Source organism: Alligator mississippiensis, chromosome 7, assembly GCF_030867095.1.
Source record: "Alligator mississippiensis isolate rAllMis1 chromosome 7, rAllMis1, whole genome shotgun sequence".
Lineage (NCBI taxonomy): Eukaryota > Metazoa > Chordata > Crocodylia > Alligatoridae > Alligator > Alligator mississippiensis.
In genome coordinates, this window is record NC_081830.1 from 42,717,280 (window position 1) to 42,741,925 (window position 24,646).

The following is a 24,646-nucleotide window of genomic DNA, read 5'->3' on the forward strand; positions in this document are numbered from 1 at the left end:
TCTACTTTGCCTATGTTTATAGTGACATTTTTGGTTGACCTGGACATCTCCCTCAACCAGACACAGCATTGTGAGGGCCTCTGTCATCTTTTTATCATGGTATTTAGCCTGCACCATGACTATCCATCTCAAACTAGTTATTTAAGTGGTGCTGTTCTGGGAATTGGGCTGTGGACTATTTATGTCTTATTCTGGGCTTGCCTCTACTTACAGGCAATAAAGAGGAGGAGAGGTGAAGAAAAGCAGGAAATTAGCAACAGAGAATTGTGGGGTTATGGTGCTGCCTGTGTTTCAGGGCTGCATGCCTAAGGACGTTCCAAACACACTTAGGAAAGGGGTGAGCTGAAAGGCAAGCAATAGTGGGATCAACCTCATACTCGGGAGGTCATCAGGGCATTCAGGCTCAAGCTAGACTGATGTTGGATTTGTACTAAAGGTTTTATAGATGGTTGGTGGGAATGGGCTTTCCCATTCCTACTGACCAGCTATCATAGATTCATAGATGTTAGGGTTGGAAGGGACCTCAATAGATCATCGAGTCCCACCCCCTGCATAGGCAGGAAAGAGTGCTGGGTCTAGATGACCCCAGCTAGATGCCTATCTAACCTCCTCTTGAAGACCCCCAGGGTAGGGGAGAGCACCACCTCCCTTGGGAGCCCATTCCACACCTTGGCCACTCGAACTGGGAAGAAGTTCTTCCTAATGTCTAGTCTAAATCTGCTCTCTGCTAGCTTGTGGCCATTATTTCTTGTAACCCCCAGGGGTGCCCTGGTGAGTAAAGCCTCACCAATTCCCTCCTGTGCCCCCAGGATGAACTTATACGCAGCCACAAGGTTGCCTCTCAACCTTCTCTTGCAGAGGCTGAAGAGGTCCAGGTACCCCAGTCTCTCTCTCCTCATAGGGCTTGGTCTGCAAGCCCTTAACCATACGAGTGGCCCTTCTCTGGACCCTCTCCAGGTTATCCACATCCCTCTTGAAGTGTGGCACCCAAAACTGCATGCAGTATTCCAACTGTGGTCTGACCAGCACCCGATAGAGGGGAAGTATCACCTCCTTGGATCTGTTCGTCATGCATCTGGTGATGCACGATAAAGTGCCATTAGCTTTTCTGATGGCTTCTCACACTGCCGACTCATGTTCATCTTGGAGTCCACTAGGACTCCAAGATCCCTTTCCACTTCCGTGCCACCAAGCAGGTCATTTCCTAGGCAGTAGGTATGCTGGACATTTTTCCTCCCTAGGTGCAGCACTTTGCATTTCTCCTTGTTGAACTGCATTCTGCTGTTTTCCGCCCATATGTCCAAACTGTCCAGGTCTGCTTGTAGTTGTTCCCTGCCCTCTGGCGTGTCCACTTCTCCCCATAGTTTTGTGTCATCCGCAAACTTGGACAGAGTACACTTTACTCCCTCGTCCAAGTCGCTGATGAAGACATTGAAGAGTATCGGTCCAAGGACCGAGCCCTGCGGGACCCCACTGCCCACACCCTTCCAGGTCGATACTGACCCATCCACTACAACTCTCTGGGTACGACCCTCTAGCCAATTTGCCACCCACCGGACTGTGTAGTCATCCAAGTCACAGCCTCTTAACTTGTTCACCAGTATGGGGTGGGATACCATATCGAAGGCCTTCCTGAAGTCTAAGGAAACGACGTCCACCCCTACTCCTGTGTCCAGGTGTTTTGTAACCTGGTCATAAAAAGAAACTAGATTGGTCAGGCACGATCTACCTGCTACAAACCCGTGCTGGTTTCCCCTCAGCATAATTTGTCCTGCCGGGCTCTCGCAAATGTAAGCCTTGATAATTTTTTCAAAGACTTTGCCTAGGATGGAGGTGAGACTGACTGCCCTATAGTTGCCTGGGTCCTCCGTCCTCCCCTTCTTGAAAATGGGGACCACATTGGCCCTTTTCCAATCCTCTGGGACCTGGCCTGTGATACATGAGTGTTCAAATATTCCCGCCAGTGGCTGCGCAATGACGTCAGCCAGTGCCTTCAGTACCCTCGGATGGAGCTCATCCGGGCCTGCTGACTTAAATGCATCCAGTTCCTCCAAGTGCCTCTGCACCATCTCAGGGTCTATGCTTGGTAGTCTGGTGCCCTGCTGCTGCCTCTCTACAACCCCAGTGAGAGCCTTGTCTTGCCCCTCATTTAGGAACACTGAGGCAAAGAATTCATTGAGGAGTTCAGCCTTGTCCCCTATGTCTGTCACTTATGCCCATTTAGTAGAGGTCCTATTCCACCCTGGGCCTTCCTTTTACTCCCTATATATCTAAAAAACAATTTTTTTGTTGTCCTTAACTTGGGATGCCATCCTCAGCTCCATGGTAGCTTTGGCCTGTCTAACTGCCTCCCTATCAGTTGAGACTTAGCCTGTAGGATTCAGCTACCACCATCCTCCACTTTAATTCTTTGCTCATGCTCTACAAGTTGGTGGTCATTTTAACAGAAGCAGATAGATAATGTACTTGCCTCTTATTTAGGTAGATATAAGAGAAGTCAGAGGTGGGAAAATATTTTAGTTCATACTGTAGTGTAGTGTAGCCCCAGCTTGGACACATTTGCGTAAGAGTAAGAAACCAGTAAAAGGAGTGGAGAAAATAGAGTAGAGAAGTCATCTGTGCATTAAATGATGAGCAGATCCAAGAAATTCAGCAGATGTTGCTCAGGAAGGTTTCAAAACATGTCCCCTGTGTATCTGCCTTTGGGTTAATTCATCACTTTCTCTAAGTTTGGTGTCTCAATCTCCTCCTGAAAAAGCTGAAAAGCATCATTTTCAGGTGCTTAAAAACATTAAATTCTAGAGCAGAAAAGCTATTACCAGGGTAAACAGGAACAGTTATTTGTCTGCATTTGCCAAGAAAGTGAGCAAATAGAGTGAAATTGTGTTCTTTGTTGTTTCGGGGTTAGAAGGATTCTACCGAGAGCTAGTGGAGGGCTGCATTGAAGCTGAGGCTTTTGCTTATCATACAAAATTATTACATAGACAGCTGCAGTAAAATAACCTTCCCCACTTTGACTAGCCCAGAAAATCTTAAGAAACATGAGCATGTTTTTTACGTTATTGAACCCTAGAATTTGTATTATATGAAAATGACAAAATGCCATTGAAAGAAGTCATTTGTTGAATTGAAACTTTAACATTTCCCATTAAATAAATTGAGAATCCTGGACAACACTTTCTAAAAAAAAAAAAAAATCAAAACATCTCAATTTGACTTTTCAAATCCAATATGGGGAGGCTCCCTGAGGACCTGGCAAACCTGCTTCCATGCACCTCACTATGCAGTCAGGAGCCTAACTGCTTTAGGAGTCCCAGATGTCAGTATGTTGGTGTAAAGAGCTAAACAGCTTTGACATCCCTAGTTCAAACCAATCCTCCCTGGCTTCCAGGTACTCGGCTCCATAGCAGCCTTCTGGCAGATAGCCAATAAGGCAGGTCAGGGATAAGAAACTGTTTCCACCAGAAGATACAAAGAGATTGACACATTCCTGTGGAATGCTTCAATTTTGTCAAATACACAATTTTCAGTGGAAAATTGGTCTACTGGAAAATATCCAACCACCTTTGAGTATGACACTTATCCATGTATTAATCAACTGAATTGTAGACAGTCTGGAGTGGATCAAAAGTTTAGAGAGTTTCAAAGTGACAGAAGGCATTTGCAGCCAAACACTTCAAACCTGGTTTAAGATGATATTTCAGCATCTGACTAGGTGGCCTGCTTTTCCCACTGACCTCAGTGAGAACTACTTGGTGCTCAGCAGCTCAAAACAAACAAACAAACAAACAAACCCACCCCCAGCCCATTATATCTAGGTGCCTAAGATATGGACATGGATATTAGGCTTGTGCGAAGTGGCTAGTATTCACTGGATACGGACTCAAACAATTTGGGTGACAGGGATTTGATTTGGTGATCTGAATCACTGTCCTGAATTGATTCAGCCACTGCTGAATCTCCGAATTGGCCTGCTCTCCCAGCCCCCTCAATGGCTGCCCCACCTGGCCCTGGCTCCCAGCTCTTTGAGAAAAAAAAATAACCTGGCACTCACCAGTTGCTGCCAGGTTGGGCAGGAGGTGATCCCCGCTGCTCCCCACTATGGGGAGGGGGCACTCTGTCATGAGCCTCCAGAAACCCCAAGAGCACTGCAGCAGCTGGTGAGTGCAGGGCTTTTAAAAAAGAGCCAGGACCTGGGGCTGGGTGAAGCAGCCATGGGGGGGGGCAGAGCCCCCCCATGCTTATGGCAGAGCCCCCCATGCAGCACAGGGTAATGGGGATTGCCCCCCCCCAGCAGCAACTGGTGAGTGGGGGCTTTTCTTTTTTTTAAAGAGCTGGGGCCAGGCAGGGATTGCAGGGAGCAGGCAGGGGATGAGGCCAGGTAGGGGTCCCCCCATGGTCCCCTCTCCCCTCCTCCAGCTCTCCCTTCCCCATCCTCTACTTACCAGCACAAAGTCTGGGTCCTTCTCCCTGCGGCAGCAAGCAGGGACTGCCCGACTCTCTGAATCGATTCAGAGAGCTTTAAATTGATTAGGACCTTTTAATTGGTCTCCTGATTTGGTCTCTTTGAAGATTTGGCTGCCAAATTGAATCAGCACCCGAAGCTTTGCACAGCCCTAGTGGATATTGAAGATTAAGCCCCCATTTTTGGAAATCCTGGATGACATCTTATGCAGACCTACTTAAAACTGAATTCAGAATAACTGAGGGAAAAGTCCACCTATCTGATCTGAATCTATAATACTCTTTCACATCGGACTGAGCATTGTCAAGGAAAGGTAGTGAATTGCTACAAAGTGTGTTGAGTTAAACATCAAGACTAGGAACAGAAGTTACATAAACTGATGTAAGTGATCAGAAACTAGTTAAAACCTGTAACAGAACATAAGTTCAGTGCATATAAACCAGTTTCAAAATGGCCCAAACTGGTTTAAGATAAGAGTGGCACTACATTCAACCAAGTTTAACTGATTTGGGTCAAACAAGTTTATGCAACTTCTGTCCCAGACCCCTTACTGGTTTAAGTTAAATAAGAGTCCCCCAACGTCTCAGATACAGCACAGCCCCATCCAGGGCTGCAAAGTCTGCTCCAGAGAGCAAGGCTGTCCCTTCCACACTGCTCTCTAGCCAGAGCAGGGGTGGGGGCCTAGCCAGATGCATGGCCTCCCAAGGTAAAGGCAGCAGGAATGGGTTTTTTTTTCCCCTCCTCCTCCTACTGGGGGACTGTGGCCCCTGTTACCCATTCCCCCTTCCCTGATCCAGTGGCAGGAGAAGGAGCATGGCCAGAGCCAGCTGCCATGGCCCCTGCCATCCACCTGCCTTGCCAGCAGCTGGGGCTGCAGGGCTGAGCCCAGCCAGACGGCAAGTGCTGCTGAGGGCAGAGACAGGGATGACGGGTCTGAGTCCTTCCCAGTGTGCTACAGCGGGGGCTGTGGCCATGGGGGCTGTGTGGCTCCCCACGCCCAAGCTGGGCAGGGGTGTCATGGAGCCCCAGACATCTGGGTAGGGCCCTGTGAGGGCAGGGCCCTTCCCAGCTATCTGTGGTTGCATGGCAGTCGAGCCCAGCCCAGGGGCCCTAAGCCTGGCAGCCACTGCTGCTGCATTCCCTGCCCTCCGCAGCACCTGGGGTTGCAGCTGCACAAGCAGCAGTGGGCTGGCTGGGTCCGGCAGGGAGAGGGCTGTTCTTACCCCCTCACCTCCAGCTGCCACTGCTGCAGCCACGTTGCATCACTCGGGGGGCAGGGGCAGGGGCTGCAGCCAGAGCTCCACACCTGGGGTAGAAGCTGCTGGGCTGAAGCTCTCTCCATCCATCCATCCCCCCCACTGCCTCCTAGAGTGGCACATCAGCAGCAGGAATGGGGGGGGCAGGGGGGCAGCCGCTGGAGGTGAGGGGAAGCTGGCTTGGTTTGGCATGGCTTTTTTCCTCCCCTCACTTTCAGCTGCAGCTCCTGCTCCTGCTGTAGTGAGCAGTGCTGCGTGGGGCATGGGGAGCTTCCATCAGCTCAGCCGCTTCAACCTGAGCTGGGCTTCTATGTGAGTGCCTTCTACATATTAGTTGCCTAAGTTGAGCAGGGTGGAATACAATCATACCTAGCAAGCTTAAGTCCACTTAGATACTTAATAGCGAGAGTAGAATATGGCTTTGAATTTTTAACAAGCTTGTCCAAAATCACACAACAAGGTACCAAAATAGCTGGTAGCAAAGCATAATGCCTTAAGGTACCTTCATACATAGTACAAGCAGCCATTATGGAACACAATCTGAATTTGAGTTTCAGAGCATAGTACAGGTTGGCATATGGAGCTTTCAAGCACAGTACCATAGTGCTGGTCAACCAACTTGTTTTTATATTTTAAATAATTTAACCAGCAATATTAAATAATAAATGATTTTAAACATTTCATAAAAATTTAGCTATTAAACATTAATTTTCTTAAACTTTCAATATCTTTAATCTCTTAAACATTCATGTCTAAAAGCATGCTCATAACTCCCTCTTGTATGAATATTTGGCTGTGAAAAATGTAAAAACAGAAAACTGTCCAGTTATTTTATTTAAGATATTTAATGCATGCAAACATAAATTGCAGTTTTGTTTCTGAGTTTAGATTGTACATTTAATACTGTATTTGCCTTTTTTTTTAGGTTTTGTAACTAGCATGATACGTGGGACAAAGACCTGTTCTTTACAGACAGGAATATATTGCACTTGATATAGATTTTTCCCCCTCCCTTAAATCCTCCTGTAAATACTAGAAAGGAGCTCTAATCCCTGATTATTAGCATCTAATAAAAATATAATTTTGAATCGTGGTATTCAAATATTTGTGAAATATGCCAGCTTTGATCAAAATAACATTAGTTTAACTATTTCCTTTCTTTTAATAATAACCATTGTATGTAAATTGATTTTGGGAAGGTCTATGTAGGCAGCCAAGTTCATGTGTCCATTTTCTTTTTTTCCAATATGGAAGTTATTCATTAAAAATTCATAACAAGACATAGTTGAATAATTTACATGTCTTTAGTCCACTGAACAGCATAGTTAAGGTAGAAAAAGTCTCCAGTCATTCAAGCAGCAGAAAGACTATGTTCTAGGAAAAGTATATTTTAAAGGTCCCTTGTATTAATGGTAGGCTGGATGGTTTTTATATTGGACAGAAATGTTATGTTGTAAACACTCAGTTCCCAGTTTACCTCAATGGAAATGAGAGCAGAATATGGCCCTCTATCTTGTTTTTGAAATTTCATAATATCCCAGCCAAGTTATCTGAAAACTGGGTGGTAATGAAGAGCATACAATATATCTTTTTCAGCTAGGATCATAATTTAATTATCTTCCCAATAAGCAAAGCTTAATAAAGATATCATTTATTAACTCTGTTGCATACATTTAAGAAGAAAACAATAACAGTTGCATTATAATTTCTCAGTGAAAAGCAGTAGTTCAGAATTTTGTCTGACATTTTAATTAGATTATTACAGGAAAATGCACATGAATTAAAATCAGCCCTCTAGGCTTCTCTCTATAAAGAGGTTACCGTAATTTGCACATCTTTCTAATAAAAGTCTCAGCCATTTTAGAGCTATTGGAGCTATGCAGCTTCTACAACCCTGAGGACCATTCAAGTCACCAAAAGATCATTTCTTCAGGGCTTCTATGGTGTGGAACAGCAGAGGTAAGACAGATTTAGTCATTTTATTATTTCACTGAATATTTAGAAAGACCTAAGAATCCAAAAAGCTTCATGAGTGAACACAATTTTTGAAAGAGGTAACATACAGAAACCAATGCAACACTGTCCTGAGAGCCTGGAAGTCATCTTTATTAGCTGGTTTTATCATGTTTATTGGCTCCCTTGCCTGTTAGAGACAAGTTTTACAATTAGAAGACTAGGGCCAACATCTTACAAACTTGGAGCTTAAAGCGTAGGTTCTTGCATTTAAGAGACAAGGGTTAGGTACACAAACAGGATCCAAGTGTCACAATGTTAAGCATGAATGCATCCAACTGTTAGATGACAAGCTGCTCAGTCAAACTTGCTGGATCCAAATGAAAAGCCTATGCTATCTATACCATGCATGGGGAAAATTAAGCACCTCACAAAAGGATTCACAAAAGTCAACATGTTGAAAGGGGAGTTGCCTAAACTTGCCACTATGAAGAGCTAGATGAGGACCAGAGGTTATCTTTAACTCCTGCTCCTCTCTAGGACTTAGACTCCATCTATACTGATATGGAGGTCTGATTCTGAGTGTTGCCCTCAACAAGCCTGAGCTGCGTGAGCTCCCCCACCCTGATCTATATCTGACCTTGTGCCAGCTGCATGGTATCTGTCCACACTGTTTTCTGTTCCTCAAGTAAGGGTCCCTTGGAACTATTCTTCAGGCTTCTCTCTTTCTGTGCCTGTCTCTAATAATAGTAGAAAAGCAGGAAGTGGAGAAAGAAGGGCTAGGAGTCAAGCAAATGAGGAGGTATAGGGTTGCTTCTGGGGGACTTCTTGTCCTTGTGGAATGTAGCATCCAGGTGAGTCCAGGAGCAGACCCAAACACTCAGCAAGGCTTCTGGGTGTAACCTTGGGGGTTGAGCTTAGGGGTTTTTAGTAGGGCTGTGTGAAACGGGCCCCATTCAATTCAGATTTGGCCTTAAATCAGGGACTGTGATTCGATCTGCTGGTTCGGATCACTGTCCCTGATTCAATTCAGCCAAATCCGAATCTGATGATTTGATACTGATTCAGTGAATCAGTGATTCGGACACAGGCACAGCTGTAAAAGTTTTTTTCTACATACCTTGAGGTAGCAGGCACGGCTCACGATCGCTGTGGTGCTGGGGTGCATGAAGCATCCCACAGGAGCATAGGGGGCTCTCCAGTGTGCTCGGCAGCTAACCTGGAAGTGGACCGGAAGTACTTCTGTTCCACTTCCAGGTCTGCCCAGGAGAGCACTCGGGGGCCCCCTCCCATATCTATCTTCAAGAAAGGGAGGAAAGTGGATCCGGCTAACTATAGGCCCATCAGCCTGACTTCTATCCCGGGGAAGATCTTAGAAAAGTTTATTAAGGAGGCCATCCTTAATGGACTGGCCGACGCCAACATCTTAAGGGATAGCCAGCACGGGTTTGTTGCGGGTAGGTCTTGCTTGACCAATCTCATTTCCTTCTATGACCAGGTGACCTATCACCTGGACAAGGGAGATGAGATTGATGTCATATATCTTGACTTCAAAAAAGCCTTCGATCTGGTGTCCCATGATCGTCTCTTGGAGAAACTGGCCAATTGTCGCCTTGGGTCCCCCACGATCCACTGGCTGGAAAATTGGCTCCGGGGTCGGACCCAGAGGGTAGTAATTGATGGAAGTCACTCATCGTGGTGTCCTGTGACCAGTGGGGTCCCCCAAGGCTTTGTCCTTGGACCCATACTGTTCAACATCTTCATTAATGATGTGGACACTGGAGTCAGAAGCGGACTGGCCAAGTTCGCCGATGACACCAAACTTTGGGGCAAAGCATCCACGCCAGAAGACAGGCGGATGATCCAGGCTGACCTGGACAGGCTCAGCAAGTGGGCGGATGAGAATCTGATGGTGTTCAACACCGATAAATGCAAGGTTCTCCACCTTGGGGAAAAAAAACCCGCAGCATCCTTATAGGCTCGGCAGTGCTATGTTGGCTAGCACTATGCAAGAAAGAGACTTGGGGGTCATCATTGACCACAAGATGAACATAAGCCTGCAATGCGATGCTGCGGCTAGTAAAGCGACCAAAATGCTGGCTTGCATCCATAGATGCTTTTCAAGCAAATCCCGGGACGTCATTCTCCCCCTGTACTCGGCCTTAGTGAGGCCGCAGCTGGAGTACTGCGTCCAGTTTTGGGCTCCACAATTCAAAAAGGATGTGGAGAAGCTTGAGAGAGTCCAGAGAAGAGCCACGTGCATGATCAGAGGTCAGGGAAGCAGACCCTACGATGACAGGCTGAGAGCCCTGGGGCTCTTTAGCCTGGAAAAGCGCAGGCTCAGGGGTGATCTGATGGCCACCTACAAGTTTATCAGGGGTGACCACCAGTATCTGGGGGAACGTTTGTTCACCAGAGCGCCCCAAGGGATGACGAGGACGAATGGTCACAAACTACTACAAGATCGTTTCAGGCTGAACATAAGGAAGAATTTCTTTACTGTCCGAGCCCCCAAGGTCTGGAACAGCCTGCCACCGGAGGTTGTTCAAGCGCCTTCATTGAACACCTTCAAGATGAAACTGGATGCTTATCTTGCTGGGATCCTATGACCCCAGCTGACGTCCTGCCCTTTGGGCGGGGGGCTGGACTCGATGATCTTCCGAGGTCCCTTCCAGCCCTAATGTCTATGAAATCTATGAAATATATCCCTGGCTTGGTGATTGACCTCAGGTGGACCGTGGGTGACCCGCCAAACCCAGGAGACACCAGTTGCCAAGCTAGGGAGGTGCGGGGGACCCTCCCTGCATGTTCCCCAGGGGACCAGGAAGTGGACCGGAAGTGCTTCTGCTCCACTTCCAGGTCTGCTGCCAAGCAGGCTGGGGGCCCCCCCATGCTTCTGTGGGATGCTGCATTTGCCCCTGCACCACAGCGTTCAGAACCCGTGTGACAGGTCGTCTCTCTGGGCCGCCCTCAATGTGGCCCACACACCTGTCTCTGGGGCAACTGCATGCCTTGTCTCGCCTGCCACACCTTTGATCTTAATTGAATAATTAGTTTTAATCAGCGGGAGGCTGCCCTTGTCCTGCTCCGCCACTAGGGGGCGCTGTCTGCGGCTCCTTTCCTCCCCAATACCGCAGCCCAATCCTCGCAGGTGTAATCACCATCGTCTCAATACTATTCGGCCCCTTACTGTTCTCCCCGGGCCTTCCTTCCTTTGCTGCCCCCTCCTGGGGCTTTCCGGTGCCCAACTTGGGCCTCCCTACAATGCGCCCCACCCCCTATCAGGGGCTTGCCGCACCCACACTTGGGCTTCTTAAAAGTGCTGCCCCCCTTCTCTGGGGCTCGCCGCACCCACACTTGGGCTTCTCAATGTTGCCCCCCTTTCTGGGGCTCTCCACGCCCACACTTGGTCTTCTCAATGTTGCCCCCTTCCTGGGGCTCACTTTGCCCAACTTGGGCCGCATTTATTAGGAAGCCCCCCATCAGGGGTTCCCAGTGCCCGAACTTGGGCTTCTCAATAAAATGGCCCCCTTTCTGGGGCTCTCTGCGCCCACACTTGGGCTTCTTAATCCTGCGGCCCCCTCTCTGGGACTCACCATGCCCAACTTGGGCTTCTTGTACTGCTGCCCTCTATCTGAGGCTCGCTGTGCCCCACTTGGGCTTCCCAATAATGTTGCCCCCTGTCTAGGGCTCACCATGCCCACACTTAGGCTTCTCAATAGCGCTCCCCTCTCTGGGGCTCGCCACGCCCGCACTGGGGCTTCTCAAACACCCCTCTCTGGGGCTGGGGTCTATGCACCCTGTGTGCTGCACCCGCTGGCGCTGGGGTCCTCACACTCTGCTGTGAGTCCCCTATGAGGCCTCCTCCAACCCCTTATAGCCTCACCCAAACCACCGGTTTAAACAACAACAAAACACAAGCCCCTGGGCTGTAGCATAAATTGAAGCCACCTGGCTAAAACAACATTGCTCAAGCCTCTGACAGCTGCCATAAGCTGTCACTGCAGTCAGGTTTTTCCTTACCTCCTGCCTTAGGGAGCTCCTGCCTCTCTGGCTGCTGACAGCGAACTGCCTCAGGCCTCTGCTTCTGGGCTTTATAAGGGCCAGGCCCTGCCCCTTCCAGCCAGCTGACTCTCATTAGTTGCCCTGGCAACCCACAGCTGTGCTCCCTAATCACCGCTAGGGATCCTTCTTTAGCAGTTTTTCCCCTCTTCAGGCACAGGGCACCTTAGTGCTCTGTGACACCCTGCTACCTAGAAGTATGTAGAAAAATCATTTAAAGTTGTATCTATGTCCGAATCGCCGAATCTGTCTGAATTGATTTGGGGGGAATTCTAAATCAATTCGGAGAGATTAAAGGGTCCTCTGATTTGATTCGGATTCAGAGATTTGGCCACTGAAATGAGCCAAATTGAATCAGGGACCGAAGCTTCACACAGCCCAGGTTTTTAGCGTACCATCTACTGATGGTTGACAAGTGCTAATGTGAAGGTAGCCTTAAATTAACTTTAACTAGCAGGATTGACATGCAGCTAGGGAATGTCTGTGCTGATAATTTACCACACCAGTGACTGCAGCATTGAAACATGCCATTGAGTACGTCCACATGAGATGCAAAATGTACATTAGACTAATTCTACTGTGCATTAGTGAGTCATGCAAAAAGCATGCTAATGAACTATTACTCAGTAGACTTAGTCTAATGTGCATTAAGTGACACAAAAAAAAAGCATTCATCTGTGCTAATGCGCAGTAGCGCTGATTACAGCATATTAAGTTAATAGCTGTCATTACAGGTACTAAACTTAATGTGCCATAATTATGGCTTATTAATGAACACGCAGACGTGCCCACTGTGTTCTATACATGTTATCTCCCAAAGGAGCTGATGTAGCTCTGTTCATGTGGCACTGTACCTGCACTAATTATCTCTGCCATTCAGCAGAACAAATTAGCCTGATCACAGTGCCATATTAACCATGACTACACTACTTCTAGTGTGGGAAGCAGCACACACAGAACAGTATAGCATGTTCCAGAGAAGGACTGCTTAGTAGGGCTGTGCAAAGCTTTGATCCCCGATTAGATTAAGCAGAGATTTGGCTCGATTCGGTGGCCAAATCTCCGAATCGAATCAGAGGACCCTTTAATGTCTCCAAATCAAACTGGAATGCTCTGAATCAGTTTGGAAAGATTTGGAAATTTGGACACAGACACAGCTTTAGAAGTTTTTTCTATCTACCTCTAGGTAGCAGGGGCTCATGAGTGCTGTGATGCTCTGGTGCATGGAGTGTCCCACAGAAGCATGGGGGGTTCCCCCAGCATGCTCAGCAGCAGACCCAGAAGTGGACCAGAAGCACTTTCCAGTCCACTTCTGGGTTCGCCGCTGAGCATGTGGAGGGCCCCCCAGCACTCCTGTGGGATGCTCCAAAAAAAAAAAAAAAAAAAAAAAAAAAAAAAAAAAAAAAAACTTTTAAAGCTGTGTCTATGCCTGAATCACTGATTCTCCAAATCAGCATCGAACCTTCAGATTCAGATTTGGCCGAATCGAATCAGGGACAGTGATCCGAATCAATTAATTGAATCACTGTCCCCAATTTGGGCTGAATCTGAATTGAATAGGGCCTGCTTCACACACCCCTACTGCTCAGCATGGTAAGATAGCAATATAAATAGGCTCTTAGACAGCCAATATGGGAAGTGCCTATCCTGATAGGGTTTCACAGCCCTTATCTCTCTCTCTTCTAGGAAGTGAAGTAATTCCCCTTTCTTTAAAGAATGGGAGCAGTTATATTTTAATCTGAAGGCAGTGGTGGCTGTCAGTGGTGTCCCTTGTTACACAATAACCCCATGGCTAGAACACTCACAAAACACTGGAGATCTGGATTAAAGTCTCTTATTTGAGAGAATTTAACCCTGCCTTTCCCACTCCAGTACTCAAAAGAGCAGAGTAACCTTCAGGTTAAAGGGTATTCTGAGATGAGGGATTCAAGATTAACAACAAAATTAATGGGACCTTGGCTACCAGCTCTCTTATGGCAGTTGCCATAAAGTTCTCTGCTTTGTGTCTAATAAATATGTGCATATAGATGTCAATATATTGAATCAAGTAAGTGATAAACACAGTATTCCTTTCAACTCTGCTAATGAAATATATTACTTAGTGTTATACAAAAAATAAATTAATAAATTAAAAAATGAGAAAACAGAATTAAATTGTCTTGTAGGAATTTCAAGTAGGGCTTTATAATTATATTCCATATAATTTATGTGGACAAGGTTCTTTGGGTGAATCTGATATCTTTTATTAGACCAACTTAAATAGTTGGAGAACAATTTTTAAGCAAGCTTTCATGTCCAAAAACCCTTCGTCAGGCTAAGGAAGTTTCAGCAGTTGGTGTGTGCTCTTCCTGAATGGAATGAAAAGGAAAGAAGCCAGGGGCTGGGCTGGTCTGCAGACAAGACAGGTAGTCACTGAAGATGTAGACTGAGGAGTCAATCAGTGAGAGACAGGCTAGGTGTGGGGAGAGAGAAGGGGGATGAATAGTGGAGAAGTACCTGGGGAGTCAGCTGTCAGGCAGGTTATAATGTGTCATAAATCCAATGTCTATATTTAGTCCATGATTTTTAGTATCCAGGAGGTTGATGAAGTGGAGTTCATAGGCTCATCTCTGGGATGTTTTGTAAGCTTCCTTTGAGGATCAGGGCTGAGAGATTGGAGAGAGAGTGGTTTTCTTGTGAAAAATGTGCCCCCACCCGTAATTGGGCATTCCTGTCTTTGATAGATTTCCAGTGTGCATTCATTCTGGTGCGCAGTTGTTGTTTGGTCTCTCCTATGTATTTTCCTAGCCACCATGGACGTTACCAGCCTATATACCAACATCCCACACCAGAATGGCATCCATATCCACCAGGATGGCATCCATATCTACAGGAACAAGATTACAACTCAGAATACAGACCCAAAGATATTATTGACCTTATACACTTCATCCTCACACAACAATTTCACTTTAAATTACCAACACTTTGTCTAGATGATGGGAACAGCTATGGGCACCAAAATGGCCCCACAGTATGCCAACCTTTTTATAAGCCATCTGGAAGAAGAATTCATCAAGGACTGCACCATCAAACCCTTGCTATACTTAAGATATATCGATGATATCTTCATCATTTGGACTGAAAACCTGCAATCTCTGATTGAGTTCCATCAGAAATTCAACAATCATCATCCCTCCATCTGACTTTCTCTAAAACACTCCAGCACCAACATGTCTTTAGACACAATGATCAGTATCCAGAATGATAAATTACAGACCATATTATACAAGAAACCCACAGACCAACATACATATCTGCACAGAACCAGCAATCAACCTAAAACACACCAAAAAAGCTGTGATATACATCCAAGCCCTCAGATACCACTGAGTCTGCACTGAGGAGAACACCCAGGATTGCCACCTCACCAATCTTAAAAAAGCTTTCACCCAGCAATGACATTCCTCCAGAGAGATAGAGTGCACATTTGAAAGAGCCACCTGAATACCATGTGAAGAACTGCTGCAGTACAGAAGAAAACCCCCCACAAATCACACACCGTTGGTTATGACATATCACCCCTTCCTTGAACCCGTATGGAAAATCCTCAAACAACTGCAACTCATACTAGAGAGACCCTGTTCTTAAAAAGAGATCTTCCCAGAGCCACCCATCCTAGCCTTCAAACAAGCATCGAACCTCGCCAACCTCATCACCAGAAGCAAGCTTCCTCAGACCCAGAACACACCCAATGGATCCAGACTATGCCATGAAAAGAAATTCAAAACCTGCCAACACATCACCACCACCCCCACAATTACTACAGCCCACAACAGAGCCATCAGCATTCCCAGATCTTACAGCTGCACCTCTAGAAATGCAATATACCTCATCCAATGCACCAAATGCCCTGATGGAAAATACGTAGGAAAGACCAAACAACAACTGTGCACCAGAATGAACGCACACTGGAAATCTATCAGAGACAGAAATACCCAATTACAGGTGGGGGCACATTTCTCACAAGAAAACCACTCTCTCTCCAATCTCTCAGCCCTGATCCTCAAAGGAAGCTTACAAAACACTTCCCAGAGATGAGCATATGAACTCCACTTCATCAACCTCCTGGATACTAAAAATCATGGACTAAATATAGACATTGGATTTATGACACATTATAACCTGCCTGACAGCTGACTCCCCAGGTATCTCTCCACTATTCATCACCCTTCTCCCTCCCCACACCTAGCCTGTCTCTCACTGATTGACTCCTCAGTCTACATCTTCACTGACTGCCTATCTTGTCTGCAGACCAGCCCCACCTCTGGCTTCTTTACTATTCATTCCATCCAGGAAGAGCACACACCAACTGCTGAAACTTCCTTAGCCTGACTGTCATGGCGGGGTCCTATAGGAGGGCCATGATCTCCTTAAAGCCCCCTTTCTCTGTGCCAAGTTGGCCCAAGGGCACCCTCTAATTCTCGGCCGCCACGTCTTTGATGTTCTAATATATATTAGGGAGGCTGCCTCATGTCTCCTTGGACACGGTCCGTTGTAACTTCTGGTCCTGTAGACTCCTGGACCCCTTGTGGGTCTTGTCCTGCAAACGGGTGCTTCGGGGCACCCTAGCCTTATGGGCTATGCGTGGCTCCAACCGCCCCTTATACCACGCCCCATGCCTCGCAGTTGGGATAGATGTTGTTCCGTCTCTCTCTCTCTACACACACGCCCGTCTCTCGGGCCTTCTCGGGTATGCCGCCCCCTCCTGGGGCTCTCCGTGCCCACTCGGGGCCTTCTCTGTATGGTGGCCCCCTCTCCGGGCCTTCTCTGTACGGTTGCCCTCTCTCCTGGGGACTTCTGTACCCACTATGGGCTTTCTCAAACACCGCCCACTCCTAGGGCTCTCCGTGGCTACACTGGGCCTTCTCAGTCTAACAGCCCTCTCTCGGGGCTCACCGGTAAGCTGTCCCCTTCCCCGGGGCTCGCCGCACCTGCACTGGGGGCTTCCCAATAGTGCCCCCTCTCTGGGGCTCGCCACGCCCGCACTGGGGCTGCTCAACACGCCCCTCTCTGGGGCTGGGGTCTAAGCACCCCGTAAGCTGCGCCCTTACTGGCGCTGGGGCCCCCACGCTACTGTGGGTCCCCTATGAGGCCCCCTCCAACCCCTTATAGCCTCACCCAAACCACTGGTGTAACAACAACAAAGCAAAACACAAACTCAAGCCTCCTGGCTATAACTTAAACATAAGCCACCTGGCTATAACAACATTGCTCAGACATCTTTGAGCGGCCATCCTTTACTCTGCTAGAGCGGTAGCTACAGTCAGGCTTCTCCTTGCATCTCTGCTCCAGGAGCTCCTTTCTCTCTGGCTGCTGGCAGGGACTGCCTCTGGCCTCAGCTCCTGGGCTTTATAAGGGCCAGGACCTGCCCCTTGCAATCAGCTGACTTCCTGGTTGCCCTGGCAACCCACAGCTGGGCTCCTTATTCCCTGCCAGGGCTCTTTCCCTGGCAGTTTCCCCTCTCTAGGAGCAGGGCACCTCAGTGCTCTGCGATACTGACGAAGGGTTTTTGAACCAAAAAGCTTGCTTAAAAATTGTTCTCTAACTATTTAAGTTGGTCTAATAAAAGATACCAGATTCACCCAAAGAACCTTGTCTGCCTATGTCCTTAGACCAACACGACTACAACCTACACCCATATAATTTATGCTGAATTCATGGAGTAGAGACATTAAATATATCATCTGAAGCCATAGGATAATTTGAGTTGAAGGGTGTGAGGTACTTTTAGTCTTTCATGTCAAAGTTGTTTTACTTTGCATGGAATAATAGGATATTTCTTGGTTCAGAGACAGACAGACAGAACATGCAGGCTTCTTTTGTCAAGTGACTAGAACATTCACTTTTGAGAAGGGTAGCCCAAATTCTAGTCCCTGCTTTACTTAAACTATAACTATTCATATTAAGCCCTGGTGGATCAGGGGTTGGGACCTATTTCTTGCTTCCCCGGAAAAGTGTATTTTAGGCCACAGAGAATAATATGCTTTCCCTCTCTCTGAATGTCTACAGTGCACACTGCAATGTAATAACTTGCAACTAGTTAGCTTGCATACTGAAAAAAGTACCTGCAACAACACAAGTGCTCAGACTAGGCTAATTTACTCTGCTTCTCAGCATCATCTCTTCCACCGCATGTGGAATGCCTTCCAGATTCGGTCGTGCAATTATGGCAGGTGAAGAAACGCTTTGTTTGGGAACCCTGACAGGACTTAGGCACCAAAATCTACCAAAATTCTACAGAAGCTGAATTTTAGGTATCAAGGGAATTTTAGTGTCTGAATTTTAGAAGTCTATGACTTTAGATGCTTTCACTGGTTTGGATAGGAATGATCCTGCCTCAGGCAGGGACTTGGATTAGATGGCCTCTGGAATCCCTGCCAGCTCTATTTCTCTATGACACTGAGGCAACAGCTAAATGGAGCTTTGAGCATCTAAATTTTGAACACAAGAGACTAACACGGCAGTCAGGCACCTAAGCCTGTAATTAAGGACATGACATTTGATGGTAACTTTTACCTAGTAGCTCCTATTGAGGCTTGTTGTCATTTCATTTTCAAATATGAAAAATTCTATATCTTTAAATGTGTAAGTTTTACTGCTGGGAATAAGACATTTGCCGTTTTGTAGTTCAGTTCAATGGAAGCGAGTTGCTTTGGTTTTTGTCCCCCCCCCCTTAGATTTTTTTTCTTTCTTTGATTCATAGATTCATAGATGTTAGGGTCGGAAGGGACCTCAATACATCATCGAGTTCGACCCCCTGCATAGGCAGGAAAGAGTGCTGGGTTTAGATGACCCCAGCTAGATGCCCATCTAACCTCCTCCTGAAGACCCCCAGGGTAGGGGAGAGCACCACCTCCCTTGGGAGCCCGTTCCAGACCTTGGCCACTCGAACTGTGAAGAAGTTCTTCCTAATGTCCAGTCTAAATCTGCTCTCTGCTAGCTTGTGGCCATTATTTCTTGTAACCCCTGGGGGTGCCTTGGTGAATAAAACCTCACCAATTCCCTTCTGTGTCCCCAGGATGAACTTATAGGCAGCCACAAGGTTGCCTCTCAACCTTCTGTTGCGATGGCTAAAAAGGTCCAGGTTCTCTAGTCTCTCCTCATAGGGCTTGGCCTGCAGCCCTTAACCATATGAGTGGCCCTTCTCTGGACCCTCTCCAGGTTATCCACATCCCTCTTGAAGTGCGGCACCCAGAATTGCACGCAGTATCCAATTGCGGTCTGACCAGAGCCCGATAGAGGGGAAGTAAAACCTCCTTGGATCTGTTTGTCATGCATCTGGTGAAGCACAATAAAGTGCCATTAGCTTTTCTGATGGCTTCGTCACACTGATGACTCATGTTCATCTTGGAGTCCACTAGGACTCCAAGATCCCTTTCCGCTTCCGTGCCACCAAGCAGGTCATTTCCTAGGCAGTAGGTATGCTGGATATTTTTCCTCCCTAGGTGCAGCACTTTGCATTTCTCCTTGTTGAACTGCATTCTGTTGTTTTCTGCCCATTTGTCCAACCTGTCCAGGTCTGCTTGTAGTTGTTCCCTGCCCTCCGGCGTGTCCACTTCTCCCCACAGTTTTGTGTCATCCGCAAACTTGGACAGAGTACATTTCACTCCCTCGTCCAAGTCGCTGATGAAGACATTGAAGAGTATCGGTCCAAGGACTGAGCCCTGCAGGACCCCACTTCGCCACCCACCGGACTGTGTAGTCATCCAAGTCACAGCCTCTTAACTTGTTCACCAGTATGGGGTGGGATACCGTATTGAAGGCCTTCCTGAAGTCTAAGTATACAGCACCCACCCCTACTCCTGCGTCCAGGCGTTTTGTAACCTGGTCATAAAAAGAGACTAGATTAGTCAGGCATGATCTGCCTGCTACGAACCCATGCTAGTTTCCCCTCAGCATAATTTGTCCTGCCGGGCTCTCGCAAATGTGAGCCTTGATAATTTTTTCAAAGACTTGATATTTGTTATAATCTTTTTACATCTACAATAAATGCAATGAAAACAACATGTTTCTTCATTGGAGCAGGATACACATTTCCAGTTGTTATCCTGTTACTATAAATGTAGCCTGCAATTTGCAGTGTAGGAAGACCCTGATTATGGTTCTATTTAGGGGGAATTCTGAAGCCTTTGTCCATCAGATTTAGGGTAAATGATTATGGTTCCCTATATTATACTGGAGAGAGAAAGGCAATTTGAATAAATGAGGTTTTATTGTATTAATATGAAGGGACCATTATAAGAGTGACTGCTGGATGTAGGCAAGGACCATAAAACCAGAACCAAGTTCTTCTGAACTCTGGGGTACTCAAATCCTGATCTAGAGCTAAAATTTGGGGCTTGAACTCATTGTAGTAACCTACAAGTATAAATGCAACTACCATTTCTGTAACTGGAAATTGGCTGGTAGGCCCATAGAATAGGCAACTGCAAGTTTGTGTTTTTGCAGGAGCATGTGAAAAATATCATTTGTTGTATAACTTAGCCTGCTGGGTTTTAAATATCAATGGCATGATCTCTAGTTGTATGTCGTTTGTACTTAGACTCTACAGAACCTTAATGTTTCCAACATCAATATGTAATAACTAATGCTAAGCTAGAAACAATTCACATGAGCTTATAACCATCATTACTTAAGTTCTAGAAATGACCATTTGCTATAGCATTAAAAAAAAAATCTCTCACTGTTGTTTTACAATTGCAGTGATCTTCCTTTCTCTGACTGCGTTGCGCAGATCTCAATACTGAACGTGTGGAGTGTATCAGTTACAACAGCAAGGTGCTTGATAGTCAACCACATTTTTTAAATTCATAAACATATAAGTAATAAATAACTAGATTTCTCTGAGATCTTTCCTGATGATGAGTCCCAAGTATTTTGTGTACATATTATAGGACAAATGTTGCAGATGCAAATTTAAAACATATTCTGTCCTTGCAACCTCAGTTGTCAATCATATAACGCAGATCATAAACAACCTATTATATTGGGAGCTGCCAGGAAAGGACAATACTGTTACAGTAATTATGTGGATTTAAAAGTTGCATGCATCAGTGCTCTATTGGCTAAATCAGTAGGTAAGGTGATTTCTATTAGCCTGCTCATCTTCTCTAGGTTTTGGCATTTCTGGCCTGCGGCCAGTCATGAAGTTATTTGCTGCTTTTGGGCTACTTCCATATATTGCTAAATGGATCTGATCTCCATGTCTTTTTTTTCTAGTCATCTTCCCTATTATGAAATACACTAAATCTATCTTTGTCTGCAACCCCCCTCCCCCCATCTCTGACATTTTATATTGTCTTCATCAAAATGATAAACCGTCAAGTATTTCAGGATGTATTTGAACTCATTGACAGATTGTAGTTGTAACTAGTACTTTTCAGTAATCTTTGCTGGTTGAGTTAACTTGTTATTCAGTGCATACCTGAAAAAAAGAATGATGTTATTACTTCCTGCCTATATGAAAACTTGAAATAGCCCAGATGAGGCTAAGCTCTAGCACCCACAGCATCTTTTGAAAATGTGCTGTATGTACTTAAACATTTTTAGTTAATTCGGTTTGCCTTGTAGCAAATGTGATACTTTCTGTGTCTTCATACTTAGAAATACTTGTTATTCAGTTGATCTATAAGAGCCCCAGGTGAGATAGGAATTTTTTTTAACTATACCTCAGAGCACTACAGTTACAAAATAAAAATATGAATGCTAATGACATTATTGACTTTTCTGTGAAAAAGCAAGAGTATTTAAAAAGTAGAGTGGCTGTTGCTGCTCTTGTTTAACTTATCCAGGATACTGAACTTCCCATACTTATTTCCACTGGGGATTTCAAGTCAAATATTCAAGTGCTCAGTACCCACAACTGGGTGCATATATACAAGTAGCTCCATCTTCCAACAGCTGCTATTATGGGGTAGTAAGGAATGGTGGTAGTCTGGTTCCTCAAAATCCAATATTATCAAAGAAAGTTTGGCTTTATTGTCTAGTTCTGTTTGAAAGCTAGGTCTGAGCCTCTAAAACCAGTGGTTCTCAATCAAGGTACCCCAGGATGCTGCAATACCCTTTCAAGGATGCCGTGGCATCAGCTCTAGTGTTGCTGTAGCCAGGTGAAACTGCTCAGGGCACCTTAGGGAAGAGCCTGCTCCTGCTGCAGCCACTTCTCCATCTGGCTCTTCATGAGGCATGTGAAGAATTTAATCTGGCTGTGGTAGGGGCAGCAGCAGCACCATGGTTGAGAACCACAGAGATAAGCCCAGCCCATACAACAGTGGCTCAACCAATGTACTGCTAAATTCTGGAGGGGTGCCTGGAATCTACACATGTTGAAAACTACTGCTCCAACTAAAGCCAGTGATATTCTGTCCATCATAGGACACAGCCTGAGAAATACAGAGCTCAGCACAACCAAAGAACTGTGTTTGATATTCCTATAGTATTTATAATAGCTGTGTTCAAAAAGTTATATAAACCAGATGTAGACTTATAAAGGCTTCCCTGTAATTAGAAACTTCATAGAATTCAATAGCATTTTTACATAATAGTTTAGTAAAGGATTTAACTATTAGCGAGAGAATTTTTATGCCACTTAGGAACAGAATGCATTAACCATAGTTGTAAACATTTTTTAAAGAAATCTTAAAAGCAATAAAACGCAATAAGATTTGAATATATAATAATTTACTGGAAACTCTGGATGTTTCTTTACATTGACAGAAAATTATACCAGTTCAATAAAATATTTGAGCTAAGAACAGAGCAGCTAAATCTAGACTGAAAAAAAAAATAAAAACTCAAAACTTGAATTGCCAAAGGGAATCCTCAGCCCATTTGGTCCTGCCATACCTATCTCCCAATGAAAAGCTCCATGTCTGTTGCCTAGTTAACAGCTCATTTCTCTCCTATGAGACTTTCCCCATTTTTTTTCCCTTAAAGGAGTTCATGGAGAGTTTGGTAAGATGAAAGAAGGCCAGCTCTGGTGGAAGACACTTCATTGGCATTCCAGCTACACAAGGAACTTCAGCCAATGTTCTTTTAACTACTATGTGTGTCAGATGGGGTTTGTGAATGGCTCAAAGCTCATACTTAAATGTGTAACTCGACAGAAACATTTTGCACAGCTTTCTTAGAAACAGTCATAGAGGGAGCTTAGTCTGGTGCGATCAAAATGTCACTCAGGAATAATTCTGTCAGCTACACTACAGTTAAATGCTTAGTAAATATTTAAAGAATCTCACTTCAGGTCTAAAAGATTAAAAATAAATAAATTACCTTAAATCAGCATATAGAATTATTTATCTAGGATAATTCAATCAACTAACTTAATCACTATATTAATAATGTTTTCATTACCATTACATTCTTAAGTAAGACAGGTGATGTTTATTTGGAAATGTTGAAGTAATAATAGTTGATTATTTCAGCTAAACAAAACAGTATTAAAAACACATGAGGTAGTCTTGCTAGTATTGTTAGAGAACAGTCATGTTTACACTGTTTGTGTATTTTAATAAGCAATACATTCTGGAGATGTGTATTTTAACATGTATTACTTAAGCCTCTACAAAAAATATTAAAAAATTAAATTAAAAAAAAATTAAATTCCACAGTACCCTGAAATATTTTACATATGGGGAAACCAGAGGCCTATGTTTCCTGAAGTGCCTAGTGACCGAGTACCTCTGTTCTTTAGTGCTTGTACATGTGCAGGGAGGCTGTGTCATGCCTCAGGGTCCCTGGGGTGGGTGTGATGCCCGTGGGGCTCCATGACTGTGCCAGCTCTGCCCCAACGGTGCCTTCTAATCTTGCTTGCCACATCTTGTTGGTAAAATAATGAGTAGGGAGGCTGCCCATGAGCTTTTGTGTGGCTTCGGTTTTGCTGAACCCCACTAGACTACGCCTTATGAGCTAAGTGTGTGGCTCCAAACCTCCTCTATACTATGCCCCATGTCCCACAGGTGTTACACAGATGTTGTCCACTCTCTTGGGGCCTTGGCCTACCCTGCCTCCACCCTTTTAATCTGACTAGGCCTTCTAGTGGATTAATCAAGTCTGCTGGAGCATGCTAATTAGTGGACTCCAGCCAGCCTCCACATCTCATGTATCAGCGTCCCTGTGCTTCAAAATGACAGTGGGGGTGCTTGAACTAAAGTTAATTCAACAAACTTTCCTTAAAGTACCTCACCATCATTTTGAAGCATGGGGATGTCAATACATGAGCCCTTGCGGATGCTTCAGAGTGGCTCTCGGATCCACTCTAAAGTGCTCTCTCCCATACCTCCAGAGGATGTGTAAAATGTCCCTACTGCTTAACCTAATAACTTTAAAAGGGACCTTACATTCAAAAGTTGGGTGCTTCTCTGAAAATCAGTCCTTTTTGGAGGTGTGGAAACTAGACATGCAGGAACTGTAATCACTCGTTACACAAAAGTTCGTTTTAATTCATCATGTTAGGGCCAAAAAACATTAGAAGACATTTTATTCGGAGAGGACTACTTAAATGAAGAGGAAAAAGAATGTAAAGCACATTGAAGGAAAAGAGGAAAGTGGCAAAAGGGATGAAAGAGCTGGAAGAGAAGAAAGGAACAGATCGTTTAGGTAGAGTGCAATTTGAGGCAAGACAATTTGAGGCAAGGAATGGGAAGGAAGAGGCATGAGCAAAGCATCAATCAGTGCAGGGAAAAGAACATCTAGAGGAAGTACTGAGAAAAGATAGATGGACCATAAAAGTACAAAGGCCAAAGATTTCAAAATGTTTGCTTTGACTGCTTCTGTTTCTCCTGCTGTTGGCTGGAATCTCTGGCTTGTTTTATCCTGTAGTTTCTTTTGCTCCTGCTACCCATGTGTTGAGGTTTGACCACATCTTTACACC

At 45.4% G+C, this 24,646-nt stretch overlaps 1 long non-coding RNA gene across 1 annotated transcript in view; it reads right to left on the bottom strand.

Annotated features, from left to right (window-relative positions):
- Positions 1-13,993, bottom strand: part of LOC132251414 (uncharacterized) — a 46,776-nt gene extending 32,783 nt beyond the window's left edge. The window contains exon 1 of the long non-coding RNA XR_009463442.1: positions 11,698-13,993. This is a non-coding gene — a long non-coding RNA (uncharacterized LOC132251414). The remainder of the gene's footprint in view (positions 1-11,697) is intronic.
- Between the last annotated feature and the right edge of the window lie 10,653 nt (positions 13,994-24,646).